Below are 25,005 nucleotides of genomic sequence, written 5' to 3' on the forward strand. Positions count from 1 at the left end.
CATCCATTCTCCAAACGCAAGGGTGCCAGACTCTTTCGAAAGCTGTGCAGAGAACGAGTCTTTAGTGACTGGGGGTGGAGAATCACAGTGTGGCGCTCTCATCAATGCCGGGTGAGCTAATGTCCTCAGGGTCGAGGAGACCTTCACTTAATTTTGCTCTCTCTGCCACAGGGAGGCTTCAGCCCACACATTCACCTCTGTTATCCCTGACAGGCAAGTTTCTTTACTGAAAAAGAAAAAAAAAATACAGCATCAGAGTGAGAAATCAAGAAAGGAAAACAACTTTCTTCCCTAGGGTTCAGGAGACTCTACAGTAAGACTGTTTTTACTAATACTAAATTAAAACTGCATAAACAGAACAGGAAAAAAGAACCAGAAATCCCCAGAGAAGGGCCTCTAGCAGACTGAGGAATTACTTTCCTGTTGTTTTTCTTTCTGACAAACCCAGCTGGACAATGTTATGAGGACAGCGTGGGGTAGTACGTGTTCCTGGTTCCCATGCAGTGTTTCTCATGCTTTTTCTTCTATAGGGTGCCAATATTCAAAAGCATTCAAATTATATAAAAATAAAAAAAAAGAGGATTGCTGTAGGAAAGTGCCAATTACCCATAGTGGTGACTCATGTCATTCTGTAACTAAGTTACACTTCACTTTGATGGTCAACATTTTACTTGTCTGGCTTGATTTCTATTTCTTTTTTAGGTAGTGGATTTTTTTCCTAAGGAAACTAAAAAAAAAAAAACTTATAAAAGAAGCATTATCTGAATTCATTTCTGTGTGAATTAACTCTTGAGAATCCGTGAAGCTTCCTGAGAGCTGTCTTTATACGGTGGATTACATCAGAAACCTCTGAATTAGACATCTTATATGATTAAATGCTACACTCACTCACAAGCAAAGCAACACTTCTTCATTAAAAAGCATTACTAGTGAAATTCTATTACAGAAATTAATTCACATTGGCAGAAAAATCAGATTTCATTGACATCTGACAAGGATTTGGACATGTGAAAACTGTTCTAAAAACTGTGCCATGGAAGTCACTACTTTCTCCAGGATAAAACAATATGCTACATCCAGGGGATGAAATACCATTCACGTAGCAAACAGAAACGTGTTTATTAAAGGTCAAACTGAAAGGAAGAGAATGGAAAGATTTCCCACTCACAGGAGGTCAGTTTAGTTATTCCACACCATTGCTCATCTCGTCGGAGGTAATGAGCTCCATGACAATTTGGTGGCAGAAAGGTGGAGGTTCTTTCGAACAGAAAATGCTGGCAGGATAAGAAAAGAAATAACATAGGAAAATGAGCAGACTAATAACTCTGCATTTAACAACAATAACAAAAACATTACTATTTCCTTTGAGAAGTTACACATGTAGGCCAAGTTATGTCAGACTAAAAATATTAGCAAATGAACTCCCAAATTATCAGAAACTGAACTATAAATCCACGTCCTTTCATCTGACGTAAGTGTGAATGTGACCAGATGTGTACTCTGTGAGCATGAGACCGTGCCCAAGTTCTGCAGTTCACATATAGCCTGGTCCTGTAATTGTTGTCTGTGAATAACAGCCATACAGAAGGTGTTAAAATGGTGCTTTCAGATGAAGTGACCTGTGAAGTGTGAAATAAGCTTTACAAAAAGAAATGTCTGCATCAGGAGAGTTTATTTTCAGAATTTGTTTCAATACACACAGGTATGTAGGTATGTATGTGTCTGTTTATTGAGATGCTTATCCTGACATATTCCAGCTTTGGTGTCAAAATCAGGAGGCTGGTCTCCCAACAGAGGGAAATGGAATTGCCTCTGAAAGGCAATTCAGAAGAGAAATCAAACTTGGGTGGTTTCTATTCTTTTGTACAAAAGGTCGTCTCTCTTATAATTAAAAAGAAAACAAAAACAAAAGAGAGCACTGTTCAGACACTATTCAGGCACTGTACTGCAGGTTGTAGCTCAAAAAATGTTCATCAAGTGGCTTCTCTGTTCTTTAGTTCTGACACTCTTGTCAACTGGACTTCCTAAGGACTTGTGTCTGTACAACTGCCTTTGTATTACTTAGTAACATGCCCAGATATTACCTACCAGAGGTACCATTACCATGACTTTGATTTCTGACAAGATCTATCTTCTTGTGGAGGTTTGCCTTAGTAATTTAAGAATATGACCTCCAAGAAATATTTAGAAAGGAAGGAATGGTGCTTTTAAATGGATGTTCTTTTGAAATGGAAACCAGCTTACAACTGGTTGATGTGAGAAAATACAGGCAGTGGTACAAAGCCCTGCACACAGAAAACTGAAAGAATTTCAAGTGTAAGTAGAAATTTTAAGCCCTTTTGCAGCTCCTACAGGAATATATTTCTTCAAAAAAGTAAACGCATTGGAACCCTTTTTTTTTTCTTTCTTTTTTTTCTGATGGGAATAAAACCAGTCAAGCACGGTTGCACAATATAAAAGCACTACAAACAAATTACAGGACTTTCAAAAGGTCACTGCTCTTTTTCCCCTTCGTAAAAGAGAACGTTCTAAATTTCTTCCTCCTCTCATCCCCCAGTTAATTTCCATATATCTGTCATATATGAGGCAAAAGTTAAGATAACAGCACAGTTCTAAGGCAAACAGGCATTTTATTTTTATAGCAGAAAAATCTAATGGCTTGAGACATTTTTATTACAGCTGTGAATCTTTGCTGTGGTACCAATCTCTTTCTGCCAGTGGACAGCTGATTTAGTGACTATCCAGGCCTTTCCTGCATACTTTAAATCAAAGGTAAAGGAACTTCAAGATTATTGCTCCAGTCTGATATATCTAAGCAATGCATCAGTGAATTCTTTTTCCCTCTCTTATAGAATCAGTATAGAATAAGTAATTAAATTGAAGTGTGATTTTTGATACATTTATGTTACAGTGCTGCTGGCTGCTTTTGCTGCTTACACTACAACTGTTGAAGAGTGAAAAGAGCTGGAGTTCTGTTGTTGGCAGCAACACCGTAGTAGCAATGGCAAATGGGAAATCTTCTCTCATCCAGAATGCAGAATGTGAATATCAGTAGCTACTGTGCACTTAAGGAAAAAATATGTTCAAATGCTTTCGACGTACTCTCTACAAATCCAAAACCATCTAATGAAGATTTCTTTTTTACCTAATTGAATCACAGAATCGTTAAGGTTGGAAAAGACCACTAGGCTTGTCAAGTCTAACCATCAAACCACCACCACCACCACCAATACTGCCCACTAATCATATCCCTCAGTGTGACGTCTCCATGTTTCTTAGCACCTGCAGGGACAATGATTCTACCACCTCCTTGGGCAGCTGTTCTAATACCTCATTACTCTTTTTGAAAAGAAGTTTTTCCTAAAATCCAACCTGATTCTCCCCTGGTTGAGGCAGCGTGAGGCCATTACATCTCATCCTATCAGTGTTACCCAGGAGAAGAGGCTGACCCCCATTGCACCACAACGTCCTTTCAGTTCTAAGTAGAGAGTGATAAGGTCTCCCCTGAGCCTCCTGTTCTTGTGTACAATTCAGACAGTTATCAATAGTGTCCCAGCAAAACCACACATTAAATCTGTGTACAATTCAGACAGTTGTCAATGGTGTACACAGCTTCACCCCCTCTTCACAGTTTCAATGTTTTGTTTGTTGGAGGGCTATTTCCTAAGGAGTACATCAGCTGGAGGGCTGTGTTTGCCTGAAGAAGGTAGACACAGGAATACTGTTGAAAAGAACTGAATGCTACCAAGAAGAAAAGAGAACGGGTTGTGTGGGGTGTGTGGGGTATCAGCAGGGAAGAAGGAAACTGCACTGGAGGAAGAAACTGAATTTCAGGAGAAAAAAAAGGAAACTGCAAGCATCCTCATTTAAGTTCACTGAATGCCCTACAGCTGGATGAAAACCTCACACAGGGGAGAGAACACACAAACAACCTGGGGTGGACTGGGCTGGTTTCTCTGGATTCGAAACTCCTGTTCTGCTAACTATGGAACAGTTCATTTCTGTACTCCTTCTGAAGTTTGTGCATCTGGCTGAGCTGGCAGCCCCATCTGCATGAAGATGAGACACTTAGGCTCCATATCCTTACGTCCTCCGGTCTGTATCACAAAAGGTGAGAGCCTGTTTTTTTTTGTGTTTTTTTTTTTTAATTTTGTTTTGTTTTGTTTTTTTCCACTACCAGAAACATCAAAGCAACCTGTAAAATTTCCTTTCTGAAAGGAAATTTTCTATAAAATAAATAGCAATACAAAATGTTCCTTTTTGTTCTGGTCCCAAGTCGGCTTCTGTTATTGTCTTGCTAAGGAAACAAACTGCTAAATCAAACAAAAGCCAAAGGCATCATACTTTCCTCCCCTGAGGCAGCTCGGGTGTCAGCTCCTTCATGACTGATGTTGTCCAGGGGAGACAACTGGCTCTCATGATTGCAGTTCCTCCATTTGACCATCTGCCTTCGGCGTGGCGTGTCTCTTCACCTCCCTGCTGACTTCAAACTGGAGGGGTCAAAGATCATTTCTTTCACTGTAGGTTATATATAATGAAGATGAATAACTACAGCTTATGCTAAATAGAGAACACAAGAAGTACACTTGGAAAATCTTCAGTAACATCTACTGTAATGGAAATAATATCTCTTCTCTGCAACTGTAGAAGAGAGTTTAAGCAGTTTCTCAAGGTTCCAGAGATCATTTTTCTTTTCAGCAAAAATACTGATATTAGCTGGAAGAACATAACTAATTCTGTTTTTTATTTTTGTTTCATTTTTCAAAATTGTTTCTTATTGAAATTATCGTTATAGCTCACAAGAAGGACTTCATTCGAATTATGGCAATATGTAGGATTCTTGAAGTAAGCTTGGCACTATCAAGACTTTAACGTTATGCAATTGGTCTCACTGAAATCAAAGTATTCCTGCATCAAAGTTGAATAAAAAAGCCAAAGAGCTGTGTTTTTGCTTTTAGTAGTGAAATAAACAGAAGAATAACTATTGAGAAACAAAGTTCAGGCAGTCTTATGTTTTAAGTTCTTGAGTAAAACTCTTTCAGCTTATATAGCCTAAGACAGAACCATATAAAAACACAGTGCAAGCTGGGAGGACTTCTATGCTGACATAATGTTTACAATTGGAATAACGAGTGACACCAAAGTTGCAAAAGCTTGTTGGTTCCAGCAGAGGAACTAATTTCAACAGTAAGAGGAACCAAAGCAGAGAAAACTGAAATAATCAGATTAGCTTTACTGTAAAAATTTCTAAACAATGACAGGCATGGAAATGCTCTCTAATTCTGTAAGAGAAGTAACCTGAATAGCAGAAAGCAGCACTCTCGTTAAGAAGCACAGCTGGTAAGAGAAGAGGCAACCTGTTCTACACAAATCCGATTCATTCTTTCTACTAACTGCCTTGAAAACCCACTCCCTTTATTTTTTTTTCTTAGTAAAGCCGTAGTTCAGGCATTCACTGTTTTACATGTTGACAGCTGAAGCTTCCTCTTTCTGATTTCAACATCTCATTGCTCTCCCTGCAAAATTAGCTAAGCACATTGCAGTAAAAAAATATCTTGCTGACTTATCACTTCTATTGTGTTTCCACCTGATTTTCATCCTTTGTCTACTGCTTTTTTCTACTACTGCAACAAACAAGCCCTGTACCTTGTGTTGCCCACTTCTCTCAAAGCATACCCTGTCTGTACTTAATGGCAACTGACTAATAAGCACCAGTTGCTAGTGTCCTCCCAGCACAGCTCGTTCCGCTTTTATCATGGTCCTTATGCAAAGGAAAAGCTTCCCACAAAGAAAATCTGCAAAGTCACTTCAGCTGCCTTCTTCAGTTACTGCAACCTTTCAATGTCCACAACGCCTGCTAGTGACTCATTTCTGTTTACTCCCTTCTTGCTTATTCTAAACTCCTAGCTCAGCTGGACTCTGCCTTCAGCTTTGCATATGCTCATTTTTCTTACTCAGGTGCAAGATGAGGTCTGGGCGTTTTTTCCTAAGTATGTGACAGCTCTAGAAATGCTCCATTATGAGACGAGAGATTAAGCTTCCCAGCTTATGTGAAGTCTGAGACACACACTGATGAAAAACCAGCTTCTTCCTGTGCTCCAGAGAGTGTTGAGCCTCTGAGCCTGTACATAATCTTGAAAACATGCCTGACTTTTCCCCTCAGTTGGGTTAAAGCAATATGGTTGCCTGGCCAGCTCTCTCAGCACAGCTGGGCAAGGACCACTGAGATAACCCTCATTTACAAAGCGCTGCTCAATGAGGAAGAAGGAAAGTCTCTAAAAGGACCAGTCACAAAAGAGCAAATGTGCAGTTCACTTTATTAGGTGAATATGCTCAAGGATTGGTTTTTCAGACTGCCTCCTGTCATCAGCTGTGAATACACTGCCAAAGTGTTGCAGGGTTTGTTGCAGCGAGAATTTGCTCTTGAAGATGAAGACCTGTTATGAAAAAAACACAGGAAAAATAAGTAGTTGTACATCAAATAGAGTGTGCACCTGCTTTTCTTCTCAGAGCCAAACTGCAGTCTCCAGTCTTGCCCATGAAAACAAGTCCACTGTGCTGCATGTGCGACAGCAAGAGAAAGGAGTGACTTCTGCAGAGCAGGAAGGACAGGACTTCTGGGTAGCTTCAGTTCTTCCCTTTGCAGTCTTCAATCTTTTGGGCCACATATTAAGGGCCAGCTGTCGATATATAGGAAAATCTGCCATCATGTGAAAGTTTTCACATAACCATAAAAGTCCAGATTTTTAGCTTAAGTCATTCTGAACATTATTCACGGAAGATTCAGCATAGCTACACAGAAAATCAGTACTCAGACACTGTTCACTGACATCAGTAATTTTCAAGGAAACAGTGTCTTGCAGGGAAGCCTGACGTCTTTTAGAAAAGAAATTCTCAATACATGCCACTGAAGACAAAAAATACCAGAAAGCGTGTGTGTACACTGCTTTGATACCATCATCACTGTAACCAGCTCAAGACTGACTGCAGATCATGCTATACTGAGGTCACAAGGAAACATCTGATTAATGATGTCATCCATAGGTGTCTACTGGGAGAATATAGATTTTATACTTGCATTCTGTGTGTGTTTGTACATACATACGCGTAGAATCAAAGAATCCTTATTAGAGTTGGAAGGGACCTCAGAATGCCCTCTAGTCCAACTCCTCTGCAATGAACAGGGACGTAGAGCCATACTTTGTAAGGAAAAGAAGAGTTAAGCAGAGGAAAAAAAAAAAAAGGAAAAGGCAAAAAATCCAAGAGGAGTAGTGGAGCAGACAATGGTTGCAAAAAGATTTGGAAATAAGAACAGCAAGTCCTCAGGACTCAGTCATCAGACACTTGAGGCCACTTCCTTAATCCCTTTCTGTTCAGGGCCAGTCTCGTTCCTTCCAGACTGAACAGGAACAGTGGAAGAGAGCATTCATCCATGTTTACCAACTGCTTGTGAGTGGGACGTGCGCCCTATGCATACTTCACAGAGGCCACAAGATTTCTGGCCCAGAACACTTGCATTGCACAGTGATATGCTACTGACAGTCAACAGAAAGAAAACCATTTGCTTCAGAGATTAGCACTGGAAAATGGGAATGACTGCCCAAGACCCAATGGCCAATAACAAAAGCAACTTCGTTTTTATTACTGGGCTCTTCATTCAATAATTAGCATTTCAGAAGACAGATTTATCTCCTCTGTCTCTGTGGAACAGTCTTTTACCAGGCGAGCAGCCCAAGTCACCTGAAGGAGTGCTACCCCTCAGAGCAAACAGAGGCAGCAGAGCTGAGCCCTTGGAGTCTGAGTCCTGCCTGAATGTTGAGGAGCTATCATTTATAGTAGCCTCCTCTTCATTTCCTGAGCCTTATTTAATACTGAAAACCATAGCCACCCATGAAAGAAAAATACAAATTACAAAAAAGAAGTCAACATTAAACAATTTCTTGAGGACATCATAGAAACATTTGTAAATAATAATAATACAGGTTTAAAAGAAAACCATCACACAGAGAAGTCATTGAAACTAAGAGAAAATTGATGAAAAAAAAAGTGAGACATAAAGGTTAGTACTGAGGAAGAATGAGGACGTTACACAGTGACCTGCTCAGAAAATAGTATTCTAATTCCCCCGTTATAGTAGTGAATTTGTTAAGACCTTTGTTAACTAATTACAAGAAGTTTTCCCAAATATCTGGTCCAGTGATTATCAATTCCCACTGATCTGCTGCTTTCAACGATGCCAGTATCAATCAAAGCACAGCACTATGGCACTTTGTGAAATAGGTCCAAGTGATGTAAGTACAATATGGAAAAGAACTTTCTTACCAGTTTTCCCCACATCCTCTTCTTGTCATTTTTTCCTTTCACTTTCAGCTGAAACTTCTGAAGATGCCTTTCTCCTTCTCTGAAAATAAACAACAAAATACTGCCTGTATATTTTCCAGAGTTTTTTTAGCAGAGGATATTTCGGACCTTTTACAAATAAACAAATCTCTTTTAGAAGTACAGTCTTCTCTTAAAAGCTGGGAGCCTTGGCAAACACAGCTGAACAACCAGGGTCTAGTCAGTGCAACCACTTACATTTTCAGAGCAGGTTATTACAGTGATGCTCAAAGCATCATATGATCCATCACAGAAAGCATCCACCTGTGCTTTGTACTGCAGTCTAAGGAGCAGCTAACAGCAGCTCACTAGCTCATGCAGAGCTGCCTGAGGCACAGCTCAAGAACTGCACGCAGGGTAGGTCAAGGGGCATTGCCTGGGTGCACAACACTGCTCCCAGGCGGGTTTTGAGTGTTGAACTCTGTAGCAAGTAAATTTACCCCTCTCTGTTCCATGGGGAACGGGATCTGTAGCTGCACTTTTGAAACATTCCACAAAAAATAAGGCTTGGTACTTGGGTAAATTTGGGTGTCACTAGGGTCAAGACCACCTTTAGCCACCTTTTCAGCTAGCTACAGAAGACCTCCAGAACATTCTTTGCTACATGACCCAGACCAAGGATTTCTTCATTAATCCCTCTTTCATCTAGTACCTTGAAAGCCTGAATCGACCCTAACATTTCTTGTCATTTCTTTCTCAAAATTAGAGCTTTTCTCTTCTTTAAACAATCTGAACTGCAGGAAGGGCTCCATTTTAAAATGTGACTGTAATTAATTCGGTGTTTTGGTACAAGAGGATATAGTACATCTCTGTATACACTGCTGTGTATTGTTTTAATTCTCTGAATACCCAAAAGGCAGAGAGCAGTAAAAAAGATCAGCTATCAGCTTCACACCCACTAGTGGCATAAACTGCTTGAATGGAGCCCTTCTGTGCTCCATGAGAAAATGCTTTTTCTCACCCTTTGTGATTTAGCCTGTCACTATGGACAGGTGTCTTAATTATTCAGATGCACTTTCATATGGTATAAGCCATGTACTCCCAAGTTGTTCCCTGGAGCTATTCAGGAGGTTGTTAAGTGATATGATCATTAAAAAAAGAGCATCAATCTCATACAAGACTAAGCACTGGAGAATATAAAGATCTGAGGACTGTCTGAGAACTTTCCCTGATCCAAACAGCACAACAGCAGGTGATGGCAGAAATTAAATTAAAGAATATAACTTCTGTCCAACTTAGTACTCATCACACTGATCATGGCCTTGGCCTGATAAACATATTAGGTGACTTTTAGAAACACAAACGGGAATTCAGTGGCTCAAGAAGAACCAAGAAGAGAGTTCTGCCTTGCAGACTTCCAGAATAAACCTGAGTATCCCAGGCTTGCACTATTCTTCGCAGCGCTGCATGTAGAATGGACTAAAAGCCATCAAATAGCATGGGGAGAACTAAAAAGCCTCTTAAATTTGCTTGGGACATAGGTTTTAACTATTTGCTCTTGCTTTCGCTAGGATAGACTTGATTTTCTTCTTAGTAGATGGTATGGAGCTGTGTTTTGAATTTAGGATGAGAATAATGTAGGTAACACAAAGTTGCGTGATGGTGCTTATATTGAGTCAAGGACTTTTTAGCTTCTTGCACTGCCCTGACTGCAAGGAGCTAGGTGTGCACAAGAAGCTGGGAGATAGCTGAATCAGGATGGTCGAAAAGGTATCTCATAGCATGTGGTGCTCGGGGACTGACTGCTGGTCAATTGCATGGTGCATCACTTGCATTATTTATTTTTGTTGGTTTCTTTATCTTTTTTTTTAAATTATTAAACTGTACTTATCCCAACCCATGAGTTCTTGCACTACTTTTCAATTTTCTCTCCTTCCCACTTTGGGTGAACAGCTGTGTGGTATTTAGCTGTCTGCCAAGTTAAGCCACAACATTGTCTTAGGAGAATTCAAAGCTTTACTGGCAGACAAGACAACTGTGCTACAGACAGAATTTTTATAACTGTTTGTACTGGCAGATCCATCATCAAAAGTTCCTGTTCTTCACAGTGCACAAAACTATTCTGGATCCAAAGTAAAGGCAGAGTTGGGAAGAGATTGAGACAAGTCCACCCCTAAACAAAATGAGACACATCGTATACACTGCTCATACAATTACTCGCTTACTGCAAAAACAGGTTTCAACCTCAAGGCCATCCATTACAAGTATTTAAGTCATGTAATGAGGGCATGTTTGCATAGATCTCTATTCCTTGGAGCATCTACAGAAAAACAAACACGCATCTCTGTAAGAGATAGCTTAGCTGAATCTGCAACTGGGATTTTGGGCAGTTTTCTAACACTGACATGTGGTTGCTTCTTTTCTACTACAGTCAGTGGTGCTCACTCAGCAGACCTGCTTTGATACTGCCTCACAGCATCTGAACTGCATTGAAAGAAACAGAATAGCCCCATTTACTCAGGAAATAAACCAAATCAATTTGAAAGCACAAACAAATTACAAGCAGGTGTACAATAAGATAACACTTAGTAATGCACAGTCCAAATGCATAGGCTGTATGAGATTAATAGAACAGAGTGGCTACATCCTAAAGATTCAAGTATCTCTTCCCAGCACTGGTGCCTGCTAAACAGAAGAGAAGATGGTGAAGACTGTGCCTAAATCTTCATTCTGCAGTGACATTCAAATTGTAACACCTTTCAATAATGTCCAAAAAGTGACTGCTAGCTCATTCAATTCTGAACAGAGAGAAGGTTATATGGTACTGTTTTGCCTTTTTTTTTCTTTTTTCAAAACAAACAACCTCCCCCCCATAATATCCCACAGTTTCCCATACTGAGATGTTCTGAATGGTAGCCCTAGCAATGATGGCAATTTATCAGAAAAACAACATTCTCTCCTTAAAGGATATGATCAGAGATATTTACTCTTACAAAATAAGGTCCTTTGCTTTTCTAACAGATCTGGCATCACATAGCTAGTCAAAAGGGAACTGAGTAAGGTGGGGATAAGAAATGGGCATGCTTAAGCAACACTGCTTGCTCTCATCCACAGTCTTACGTGTTGTATGGCAACTGCTGAGTCACAGCCTGAACCTCTGATTGAACACTTGAAGGAAAGCCCCAAGTCAGCCCTGGGAACACAGGTGAAGGCAATTCAACTGTGCAAACAGAAGGGATGAGTGGCTCAACCCCTCTTAGACCCCATTTAAGGGCTGACTGCCTCAGAGGAAGGATCTTTTGTTGGAGATCTCTCCTCCGTGGAGTTTTCTCTTGTGAGCCTTGATCCTCAGAGACAGGAAAGCATTTTTTTTTTTTAATAACATCTACTTGATTGTGTTGGTTCTACTGCTGTTATACCATTACACGTGTCCACAAAGAGCTACAGTGAAAAAATCTTGACAGCATGACTGTACCAAGAGCATTCTCATGACTTGGAGTGAGATCTTACCTTCAAACACTAGAAGCAGCCAAAAAGGTACAAATATAAAAAACAGTAACAAGCACAACACATGTGAGAGCCATTTCCCAGATACCAAAGCCATAAGCCTGCTAATTCTGTGGACTCAAAGATTTTTGCATTTCTCCAGTTTCCCTATATGACCATATTAACCATAGATCAGGAGAAATGAATAGCCATAACTACAGCATGAATTCTGCTGAGAGCTCAAGTGCATTAATTATTTGACACTGTAGGTTCAATGTCATTAGTTCCAGGGCTATGCATGATGACCCAGCAGCACTCATTTGATTTGGATTAACCATAGCACTTATTTTTTTACACATTTGCCAGAGTATACATCACAATGCTTTTTATTCTAAATCTGTGAGAATGAGCAATATCTGATCTGACAAAGCATGCTAGTACAGCATCAACCTGTCGAATCTACTGCTTTCAAACAAATCTGTATTACCTGTATGAGTTTACACTGGATCACTGTTGCCAGAAACATTCTTAACACATTCTCAAAATTGCAAAGTTGGGTTTATTATATAGTCAACAGATGACCTCAGCTGAACTTTTAAAACTGAATCTCCTCGATGCATTGCACATCACCTGCTACCCTGCCAGTAACTAAATCAGTACAGAAGTATGCTCCAATGTCAGCTGGAATTTTCCTAGCCCCTATTCCTCTTCCTTCACCAGAAGACAATATCCCAAAAGGGTGAAAAAGGATGAGCATGAGGTTAAACTCATTAGCGCTACTCTTACAGCATTTAATTTCCATTCTTGGACTTGTTTAGATGCTATTTGTGGTGCACTCTCCTTTTTTTCCCAGCAAAGACTGTTGAGATGAGGCATGTACACAGGCTAAAGCTAAAAGAGATGTAGTGAAAAACAGAGAGACAATCTGAGGCAGGAAGTGCTGAGGGTCAGGAAACATTCTGCAAAAACAGCATGTCACATAGGAAGATAAATACGCAGCTGAGAGGCAATGATACAAGAGATACAGGAAACAGCAGATCTTGGAACTGTTACCACAGCTACTTCAGGAAAAGCAAACAGTAATAAATATCAGGAAACAATGCTAATGAAGGGGTGGTTGTTCGTAGTGTTACAAATGCTTGCACACTTACTCAATTCACATGATCGTGGGCCACAAAAGCTGGCTGCCATCCTTGCAGCCAGACTATACAAACAATAGGCAGCTGATTGCAGCTGACACATAATCTTGGGAACACTGATAAAGCAATAATATTAGACTTAATAATTAGAGGAAAGAATTAGCCTCATTTTGGAGCTTAAAGCAAATCAAGTTTCAAATAAGAAAATTCAAAAAAGCAAGTCATGCTAATAAAAACATATTATGGATGATGTATGGAATATCAGACATGGGTGGCCAGCCAGCAGGGCAGGGCAAACAGTTGGCTTGAATACTAAACTAAGTACCATGTTTCTTTTGAAAGACAAGGTAGAGAAAGAACAGTGATCAGGAAGTTTCCCTATGCTCTCAAAGTAGATTTCTTTCTAAATGGTAACTATAATTTCCAGGAAAAGGTCTCCAGGACAGCAAACAGAGTTTAGAAGCAGAACCTCTGTGTGTATCAGTCCATCTCAGCCTGCTCAAGCACAGGGTTTACAGCATTGAAGTCAGTTAAACCCAGGCAGGTCTGTCAAACCAAAGACACTGAACTGAGCACTGTAAATTTTTAACAGAGGACACTAGACCCGCCCAAACAAGCTTTGCTACTTTATATGCTTGGGCCTTCTGTGGTATGAAACAGGGTTTCTATAGTGACAAAAAATACAAATCAAGTATTCTAACCTTTACCACATCCCCAGATACAATTATTAATGAGAGGCAGGACCTTAGCTGCCAGCCAAGGGATTCCACGTTAACTGAGCAGGATCCAGGCAGACACATTGTCTTAACCATCACAACCCCCCACCTGAAAATAGGAGAGGTTGAGAAAGAAGGCATCATGGCGCGAAAAATATTAAATGTCCTGAAAAATGATTATTAAATGAAATACATGCTGTAGCTGAAGAAAGCTGAAGTCTCCTAAACCTTAGTTATCCTTTGAGGAATTAAGAATCATTAAGGGCATACTCACAAGATTCCAGCTGCTGTGTTAGACTCCCAGAACTTCAGAAGCTTTAAAAAAACTGGTTTACAATGATTCTAACTATTCTCACAGCATTCAGTAACTGAAATCTGAAAAACAAAGTAGAAAACGTTATGAACAACGTTTCAAAGCATTACATCCTTTTACAGTCCTTACAGCAATAGTTTCTTGCCCAAAAGGCATCTTGGGAAGAGCAGAACTGATGTAAAACTAATGAACTATAGGATAATTCAGTAGACATACACACACAAATGTCCATGTATTAAAAGGTAAGAATAGTCTCTGCTCTTTTTCTGGAGCAAGCTCTGTACCTAGATGCACTGCTAAAGGCCCTGTAGAGCTTCAAGTGCTCTGTCTACAAAGAAATGTTTCTCCATTGGGCTTTCACTGAACCAAAATGCTCACATGCTAGATCTGCCCACGCTGTCAGAACTAAGTGCTGTAGAGATAGCTCTGTAAGGATAAGAAGCCGTCCAAGCAAGTAGTAAAAAGGGATAAAATATAGTCCAGCAAATTATGGCTTGGTTATTTCCCACGTAGGACATTAGCCACTTCTAGGCCTGTCAACAACAACACTGGACTCCAAACTAGCTAGTAATTCTTTTCAAATGATAAACGTATTTACATAGCACTGCCATTTCTTGAACTATTTCAAGTTTAGTGTTATCCTATGAAAAAATTGTTAGAAGAGAAATTCCAGTTCACCTCCTCTATTTGTTGTGAAGTGAATAAAAGAAGTAGTATGGAGTATTTCAATTTTAGCAGCCGCATGTACACACTGTCTCATCTGAAAGAGAACTAAATCCAAGACAAACTTTATGCTGTCCTTTCAGGTCACTTACACTATTTTTGAAGTACACTTGTCCCAGCTGAACCGAACAAGGTATGACACTAACGTTCCCAAAAGCATTTTGAACAGTATTTTATCACAGAAACATCCAAGACATAAAATGATACATCAGTGATGCAAACAGGTTCTAACTTGGTAAAATGACTCTATATATACCTTTTTATTTTTTTTTCCTTCCCTGTCTCTAGAAATAGCTTCTGCATAGCTTTCTCTTTACTGATCTTCTCCATTTCAAAGACTATTTATGCAAGATATTTGTCAAAGCTTGTTTACTTGCTTGCAATCCGTGGAAATATTGTATGATATTAAAACCAAGTCAACACTGATTTTACTTTCTTTCTAGAAACTTTTATGTTTAATATCTGTCTCCACCACTGTTTTGTAATAGTAGCCTTGTTTAAGCTTGGTGCCTGAGGTTTAAAAAAAAAAACCAAACAACAAAGCATTTTGCCCTTGAGACAATAAAAACAGAGTTTCAAATGGATTGGATACACTGAACTGACAACATGCACACTGACAGATTATGTATTGAATACGTATACAATGATTAATTGTAATATTGATTAGACATATCGTCAATTAGCTTGCAGCTACATAGCTTTCACGATAGAAAAGCATACACTTGGATTAACACTTGAATCTACTTGTACAACAGTCTACCATCCTGCTGCTATTCTGGGAGAGAGACGTGTAGAAACTGCAGCTGCCTCCATGGATTGCCTCAGAAGGGAAAAGACTTATGAAACAGACACATTTCAGTTATTCTGTTTGTCTATTTTCCTGTTTTTCTTTTTTTTCTTACCAAGATATTTCAGCCAATTGGCTCATGTTTACACACTGGAAAAATTAACTCACTGCACACCAGGAAACTAGGTTTAATACTACAGAGCTTATAGGTGGAGGGTTTCCAACTGGTTTTTCTTCCTTTAATAAGGTATCACCTGTTATTGTGATTGCCAACTGACTTGGTACAAATGAAAAAAATCAGCCATGGTTCAGCAGTGACTCATTTAAATTTCTTTTACTGGTCACTGTTATTGCCAGTCCAGTCATGGAAGAATAGTTGTTGGCTTGGGTTGGAAGGGACCTTCTTTGAACATCACTTACCCACACCCAATTAAGCAACAAGAAGTCATTTCCTGGCATAAGAACAGGGCTATATATGCTTCAACGGTATGGCAAACGAAGTCAGGATCCTGTGCAGAACCTTCCACTAAATGTCCATCGTAGCAAGCAAAGGTATTAATGGTTCAAGCAAAAGAACTGCACAACAAAGAGGCTACAAGGACAGAGGCAACAGAAGGTGGAAACAAAAAGGAGTGAAGATTCAGAGGAAATTTCAAGAAATTATACTTAAAATTATACTTTTATGCCTAAAATCTATATCTGAAGCACTTTGGTAAATAGACATGTAGTACACAATGAATTCATATGTTCATCCAGACCATTTGCACAAATTCTGTGTACATACAATGCACACAAGACTTTCAAATTAAGTATATTCCCTTCTGTTTTCCCTATTTATTTTTTATTTTTATTTTTTTTTTAGCTTTAATCAAGAGCAGTGGAGAACAAAATGGACAATGGAATAAATGAAACACAAATATCTAAAGCAGTCCAAGCCAGCAAATCAAACAAAGTAATTTGCTGAATTCCTTCTTGAATTTTGTGCAAGCCTATGCAGAAAACATTCTTCCTTGCTCATCAAGGAATGTTTCATGTGAAACAGAGTAATAGTTTATAATAACAAACAAAGCAAACAGTGTCAGTAACAGTTGAGGTCATTTTGGTTTTTATGCAACTTGGAAGAATGTGGATTGGTCTTCAGTTATGAAGTCTATAAGTGAAACTTTTACATATGCCTTATCCCTGTTACAGTTTCAGAAGTGTAGATAAATACGTTGCGAGTGAACAATAAAAAATATATTTGTGTCTTTGTAATGGGATTCTCAAGGGGCTCTGACCAGTAGACTGTGATTTAGCAACATCTGGAAAACATCAGGGAAGTGCCCAAGGCAAAAGCTACCTCTCCAAATGGCTTAATTTTCAAAGAGTGTACAAAAGATTCAATGACTGCTGGAATCTATCCTCAGTATCTGTGTTCCTCTTATATAATTTGGACCGCTGCCAGTTTCTGAAGGTTATCTTAAAATGAAGATCCTTTGGGGGGAAACATTGAAATACCTCAGGACTTTAAGGAAATACACTGCAGAGACTACCTTGGACAGTGCTAACCAAAACCAGAAATACAATTAGAAAGGAGCTTATTGAAATACTGAATACAAAACACAACAGGTTGCAGAATGTTCCAGTTCAGGAAAATAAAACTATCAACTTCATCAGCCTTTCTCATTGAATAACAAGATTAATGAATTTTCACTGAAAAGAATATCTATATGCCTAATAAATAAATGAAAGCACAACAAAACAATGAACAAACAGTTTTGAAAGCCTGGTCCTATGTCAGTTTTTGCCTGGAGCAAGATTAGGGAGAGGATTAGGATCTGTAGGGCTGAGAAGCTAGGAGTCCTGCTGTTGTTATGAGTCAATGAATGTTAAGATCGTTAAGGAATCATAGGATCATAGAATACCCTGGTTTGGAAGAGACAAAGATCATCTAGTTCCAATCCCCCTACTGTTTGCAGGATGACAACCCACTAGATCAGGCTGCCCAGAACCCCCATCAAACTTGGATGATAAACAGCACAGTACGATTTTAAGTAATCAGCAGCTGGGCTTCTTACTGCATAGAAGTAGACAAATCTTGGAGCAATATGGTTTTCCCTCTTAAGACTTCTTACTGAGGCATCTAAACAGTTTTGACATCTACATTATTGCCAAATTCTAAACACGGTTAAGGACATGATAGATTTGACTGTGAAAGAGCTGTTTTGCGAAGCAGCAAAAATTTGCAACAAAATCTTAGACTGGTTCCACTTTTTTTGAGATTGTATTAGAGATCACTTCAGTAGCCTTTGAAAGACATAAAAAGATTAGTGTCAAATCAAGCTTTTGAGTACAGCAGATTTCCTGCATAAATGAATATCCTCATATCATTTTTTTTTCCTCTAAGTTCTTTCTTCAAACAAGAAGCAATCAAGCTATATTGCACTGATTGGGAAAAAAAAAAGTAATTTTCCATGTCTGTGCCCTGGAAAAAAGTAGATGAAAAGATGGTGTTGATACTTTACTTAGTAACACACCAAGCTTGATACCATGTCAGAGTTTATCAACAAAATCGCATACAGCAGTAATAACTGCAAGATAGCAACTTACAGCTCATGAAAAATCAGAAAGGTAATTCAATTTGCTTCAGATCACCAGAAAGTCTTTAAGAATTGGTAAGAACCTGGTGGAAGCAGACCAGTAGACATATTCAGTCGTCAAGGAACAAAGTTCTCATAATGTGATAGGCAATGTTACAAAAAAAAGCATGAAATTCTTAAGTAGAAAGAATTAGTCTTCCATAAAGGCAGGCATCTGATCAAACGTCTAACAATTAATCAAAAGCATATGACTAATTTCAGCCTCATACCATCAGCAAAGCAGCCTGAATACTTCGCTTCCACTCTGGCCTGTACAACAAAAAGAAATTATTCGTTAAAAAGCATAATGATCTGCTGGAAAATCTACTGTAGTACTGGTTTATTGGAGGTCCTTAGAGAATGATGTTTGACTCTGCAGATGTGTTGGAATCATCTGGGTTGCTAGCATTAGCCAAAGATCTGGTTTTGTGTGTGGGCTAATCTCTCCTTAATCACTCCCACATGGGCTAAAGTTTGTATTTAGTTTTGACAGTAAAAGATAAACAAACACTGGCAATAGCAGTTCTACTTGCTTATTGGATCAAGTTCATTCCTGATATAATTCCAGTTGAAGCTGTTCAGACTACAGTAGGCATTAATTTAATCCACTAGATTTGCCCATTGCATGCTATCTTGGGACATCCTTATATTCTCATTAACCAGCAATAGATGTAACACAGTTAGGAAAATAGTTGCAGCAATGTCAGCAAAGTGAAAATGCACGCTTCTACCCTAAACTACAGATTTAGTGAAAAAATCTTAGAGTTAAAATCAAAGCTAGAAAGAAACATCATATTGTACAAGAATTTTGCTCAAAAACCTCTCTCATTGCTCTTAAGTAAAGCTGAGACTTGGCTGTCCTGACTGCCAGAAGGAAATTTCCTTCAAGTCACCACGCGTCATATTTTGAGGCAAAACCACTTCCAATTTGTCAACAAATTTCCTGCAGTAAAGGCTACAGAGGAATTGTATTTTATGCAATTCATCCCATGCACTGAGTGTCCTCGTAAGAATGACCTCTATGGAGTCAACGACCAACACACACTAAACAGCTCAACCAGGCAATAGAGATGACATCCCACTAAAGTTTTTTTTTGCACCGTTTTCACAGAACAATGGTGTCATGTCTGTCTAGTCAGCTCTTTGGCCTCCTGCAAACAAACTACAGAGTCAGAGTGGGGGTTACATTCAACAACTCTTTTCTAGCATAAGCGTAGCAGAGCTAAGAGGTGCTGGATTTTCCAGGACAATACTGTCTTCCCCCTTCCCTCCTGCTGTCAGTCTCCCACTGTACCATTGCTGATAATTACTGTGGCTCTTCACAGGGCCTAATTAACTTATTTCAAGCATCCTAGGAAATTCCTTTATTTCTATGAAGTCACACACTTTCCCCTCACCCCATTAAATATTCTCCCCGATCAAGGCTTTTTTGTTTTGTTTTGCTTCTACAGTAGGTCAACGTATAAAAATAAGCAGGTCCCACCCACCCAGACAGTAGGACACATAAAAGAAATCACATAAAAGAAACAGGTCCTATCCAGTCAGAAAGAGAAAAAAAAAAAAAAAAAAAGCATGCTGAAATATCTCTTCTCCTCTCAGTAATCCATAGCAAACCTATAGACTGGTTTACTTCATGTCTGCTCACATTTGCAAAAACAAAGACCATAACAATTATGTGCTGCTTGAGTTTTCAAGCCATTGCTGCTCTCTTTTAACTCTGGCAAACTTTACAGACTAGTGAGCTGTTCTTGCTCAAGCTGTCATAGCAAGAGCAGCATCTGCTAGCACTGATAGCCAGAGGAGAAAACTCTGGATTCAAGACACAGCAGTAGACAAGCAAAAAGAACAAATAGTACTTATTATCTGCTTTAAGCATTTATAAAATACAGATCATCTAGTTACAACTTCCCTGATACAGGCAGGGAAAAGTTCTGCTAGGTCAGGATGCCCAGGGCCCCATCCAACCTGGCCCTGAGCATCTCCAGGGGCTGGGACGGCCACAGGTTTTTTAGGCAGCCTGTCCCAGTGCCTCACCACTCTCTGAGAAATATTTTCCTCCTAACACCTAACCTATATCTACTTACTTTAGTTTAAAACCATTACTCCTTTCTCCTAGCACTGTACTCGCTGATAAAGTGGCCAGCTTTCCTGTAAGCCTCCTTTACATACTCAAAGACTGCTATCAGGTCTCCCCAGAGCCTTCTCTTCTCCAGGCTGAACAACCCCAACTTGTCTTTGTAGGAGAAGTGTTCCACTCCTCCAATCACCTAAATCTGTAGATTCACAGCAGCTGGCAATATATATCTACTCTCAGAACACCTTTGGTACTTGAAAATAAGGATCAGATTTTTTTTTTCCTCATAAAAATAAGTCATATTATGCTTCTGTCCTCTTTTGAAGGCATAGATACTTAATCTCTACTCAGCTAACCCTTTTCTTGTTGGCATTTGCTCAGCACATGCACTTGGGTACATAAGCGCTTATTATATTCACTTAGATTTCTAGTACTTGTACTGAAGTGCTTTTTACAAACACGGAAGCGTCTCTTGTGGAGTCAATCAAAGACATTTGCATGGCATGACCCACTTAGATCTGCAGCTAATGCTGTGAACTATTTTATTTTTTCAGCTATCTGGGCTATGCAATTACTGAATGGCAAGCTCACCTATATTGCTAAACACCTGCCAAGAAGAATATTGCCAAATCATCATCTCTCAAGACATTTAAGCTGGGCTGAAGAAAGCAATAGTAAATATGTAGCATGAAACTGTGGGAAAAACAGATAAGTAAACACTTCCATCTGTGATCACTCTGACACATTATTGCTGAAATTTAAATTCTGAAATGAATGAAACAACTTCCAAAAAGGATTCCATGTCGTTGAGTCTGACTGGAAATAGCACGAGCCATATCCAGTCATGTTAGTCATTCCAAAGTCTATTCAGAAGAAACATTTTTGCCTGACTGCAAGACGCTTTGTCAAATCTTGGTAAACTTGGTCTAAGCACAAAAACCCCTCAGCAGGACAAAGTAAATGAAGTGCAAATACTAGAAGATGAAGCAATTATTTTTGGTTGAATACAAAGGAACAGAAATTATCATCCGATTTTGTTTCCTTTTTAATAGCTTTATGTCATTTACTTCCACCATGTATGCCTTTGCTGGGGAGACTGTGTGATTAAAATTAATCTACTTCTGGTCTATAAGGTCTTTTCAGTAATGTATTGTTGGAAATTCTCATTTTGATGATTTGTTAATCTAATGTATCATTACAGAACTGTCATGCCATACAATTCTGTTCTTTCTTACTGACAAGTACTTTGGTGACAGTCTTTGTGAACGTGCTTCTGGCCAGAAGTCATTTCTAGAAATATGTTAAATGCAATGAATAACTAAGATGAGATAAGGAATAGCTTTTTAGAGAAAAAATAAAAATAAAATAAAATAAATCTGATACTAAAACCATTATTTTGATGCTACTTCTAGTGCAGTATTTCCTTTGCTGGCTCTCATTCATTGTTCCTGGGAAGTTAACGGAGGCTTTAGGATTAAGACTCTAATTGATAAAGATGGTAACCAAGTTGTTACGGCCAAGGTGGCCTAACACTGTATTTGTTATCTCCTTTCTATTAGCCCTCTCTTCTCTGCAAGTGCCAAGTACACTTTCCTCATCAAGGGCTTACATCTAGAAAGTCAGGACAGCTGTTCCTAGTCTCTAGTACACCGCAGCTTGCCTCTGCTTCAGAAGTGAGTGCCTGGAATTCTGCCCATTACTTTCGCCTCTACCATCTGGTCTAAGAGGAGATTATGCTTTTTCATGCAAATCTTGCCTCTTTCATTCTGTAACAGAAATTTAAAACAGAAATAACATGGTAAGATGAGGCATGCTTTACAGTCCCTAGCAGTTAAAATAATACAAATATTTAACATCATTGAATTATGAATGCAAATGTAAATAACAAGTCTTTAAATGAGTCTTTTGACATCAATTATATAATAAAATCAAACAATTGCCATTAGTTACTTAAGCACAAAAGCTCATTCTGCAATTTTTGATTACATTTTGTTTTGACAGGCTATGATTACAGATTCAAAGGGACAACTAGTCTTGATCTAATCAAAGTTAAACAAGCAAACAAACAACAATTTCCTAAATACTTGAAAAGTTGTATTGAAGCCTAGATAGAAGAGTTTACAATTGATCATCTTTAATCTAAGTCTATAAATATCTAAGGAGCGGGAGGCAAAGTGACGAGGCTGGACTCTTCTCAATAGTGTGTGGCAATAGGACAAGGGGAGATGCCCACAAACTGAAGCATAGGAAGTTCTGCACAAACGTGCATGGGAACTTCTTCCCAGTGCAGTGACGGAGCACTGGCACAGCTGCACAGAGAGGTGGTGGAGTCTCCTTCTCTGGAGACGTTCAAGACCCGCCTGGACACCTACCTGTGCAACCTGGGCTAGGGAGCTGCTTTGGCAGGGGGTTGGACTCGATGATCTCTAGAGGTCCCTTCCAACCCCTACAAATTCTGTGATTAACACCTATACTGTTCGTAGCAACTTTAGCAATTAGTTCCACGTGTAAAGACATTATTAAATATATACATGTATCCATCTATATGAAAATGCAGGAGTAAAGTTTTCAAGTATTTCCTGTGATATCATACAGAGTGCAACAGATCTTCTATAAAGTTACTTGGAGAAGAGATAAATGGATCACTATTCAAAGTTTACTTTTCTGAGAAGTCTGACAAACCATTACCCAGTGAATAGGACAACATAAGACAGGAAGGAATTTCACAGAAATAATGGTTTACTACTGTAAACCTTTTAGGTAGAAAAAGATCAAGAAGAGGTAAACATAATTTATCTTATAAATAATAAATAACTTCTATCTTTGCATTCAGAGAAGTTCTGCAATAAGAAAATGATCAGGATTTCCAGGTAAATACAGAATACTAAGTAACAAAGACAATAGGACCTCACATCAAAATCACTGAAGACAGAGAAATAAAAAGGCCAATCAGATTCAGTGACCCCAGGATCATTAACAAAATACCTAAGTCTGATTACTATTAAAAAAGTATTTGGAATAGACCTCTGTTGTTAGGAGTGAAAACAATAATTTTAATGTTTAATATTTTGAGATTTTTTTCAAATATGTGCTTTTATACATATATATATTTAACTAAGAATAAAGATGTATTTCCTAAAATCTTTTCAGCCAGCTGGCTGCATACTGTCCCAAACTGTCTCCATATGTTTTAATGCTCTGGCTTGGTAGCATACGGCTTTTCAGTAGTTTTGAAGGTAGCAGAAACAGGTGATGTGAACTACCTAAAATAAAAGTTAAATTAAAAAATTCTCACATCAAAGAACAGTAGAAGAAAGCGTAGTGATAGAAGGGCTGCAGTCAGTGTCGTTGGGTAGTTTTTTCTGCTGGGTTCAAATGTTCAAGGTACTGTTTATGCACTTGCAGCTTTTACAGAAGGAATGAATTTGAACTGTCATTGTTTTCAAGTTGGAAGGAGCCCATGTGAATGCAGCTTCATAACTAAAAGAAACATAAATATAGGAGATGTAAAATAAATAAATAAATAAAAAACAAATAATCAGGAAGTCAATGAAAACTGACTGCCAAAAATGGACAGGCAACATCCACAGTAGCATTGAATTCATTATGCAGTTACTTTGTTTTTAAAGAAACATTTCCTAGGTTCAGCTTTCACGGGCACTGTAAACACATAAATTAATTCAGTGGTTTCCAGACATTGAGGAACAAATTTCACTTCCATGGAATTTGAGAGGGTAACTCCCACTCATACGCAGAAAATTACTAGTGGAATTTCAAAATAGTATATAAATTCAGTGTGCCCATTTAGGTGCACTTGTTCACCCCAAACAAGAAGCAGAACTTTAAGAACAATTTTCCCACATAATATAGGAAATATTCAGAAGTGGTGAGCTAATCACAAAGGGATAAGATGCTTTCACACAGTTTCTTAAGGTATCTGATCCGTTAAGTTTCCCAATCAATTGAATTTACCATCTAAAATGCATATAGTTCATCTGCCAGTTAGAAGATTAAAGGGTTTTAGGAACTTTCCTGAACATATGTTTTGCTATTTATACCAAGAAGTCAAAAAGAGCAGAGAGAACTTCTCCTCCAGGTTGTGTTAAGAGAGCTAGTTGTCTTTGTAGTGGTAACAGTGGTAACTCATACAGAAAACGTGCTTGTGTCCAGTGGCAATTCTATATATCGATATTCAATCAGAAGAAAGAATAAAAACAAAAAACCATGCTCAGGAGAAGGATTGATGTGAGCCTCCTTACATTAATTTCTATATTCTGGAACAGATTTAAGCATTTCAACGACCTCAGTAGTTCTGTTGGTAGCTAAAGAAGATCTCTGCAAGTCACACAGGGAATCAGACTGCTAGTTAGAATGCCTCTATAGAGCACTACATTATTAAGGGAGGAAAACAGAGGCTGCATTTCATGGTCCTCACTTTCCTTAGCTACCACACTGCTAAATGGAATTTAGGATACCTAATGCCTTGAAATACCTGGCTTTCAAAGTGCCAGTTCCTTGAATGAGTCAGTCTGAAAGAGAGCAGGTAATCTATGTCACCTCCAAATTGCACTCTAAATATTCAGTTAACAATCAGTTAAGAAATATTCCTTCTAGTGACACTCCACATTAGAGAACAGAAAGAGAAGGGGCACAACAATAAATTTCACATATACAGGAAGTGGTGCCTGGGAAGGATTTCCCACTTTAAACATTTACCATCAAATCTTCTGCCTGCTTGCCTCCCCTGACCGCAGCTGTTTTATGCTTCAGTGTTTGGAACACCAACAAGAAAATCTTCCAATTTCTATTGCAGATCATTACAACTTGGTT

At 38.7% G+C, this 25,005-nt stretch overlaps 1 long non-coding RNA gene across 1 annotated transcript; it reads right to left on the reverse strand.

Moving 5' to 3' along the window:
* Window positions 1–90: 90 nt before the first annotated feature.
* On the reverse strand, window positions 91–25,005 carry LOC136048638 (uncharacterized). Its single transcript, XR_010622199.1, has 4 exons — window positions 24,892–25,005; window positions 13,935–14,035; window positions 1,169–1,274; window positions 91–226 (listed from the first exon to the last, which is right to left on the reverse strand). It is a non-coding gene; the product is annotated as an uncharacterized LOC136048638 (long non-coding RNA).

Source organism: Cyrtonyx montezumae, unplaced genomic scaffold, assembly GCF_038088225.1.
Source record: "Cyrtonyx montezumae isolate F1298 unplaced genomic scaffold, pur_monq_1.0 scaffold_2, whole genome shotgun sequence".
Lineage (NCBI taxonomy): Eukaryota > Metazoa > Chordata > Aves > Galliformes > Odontophoridae > Cyrtonyx > Cyrtonyx montezumae.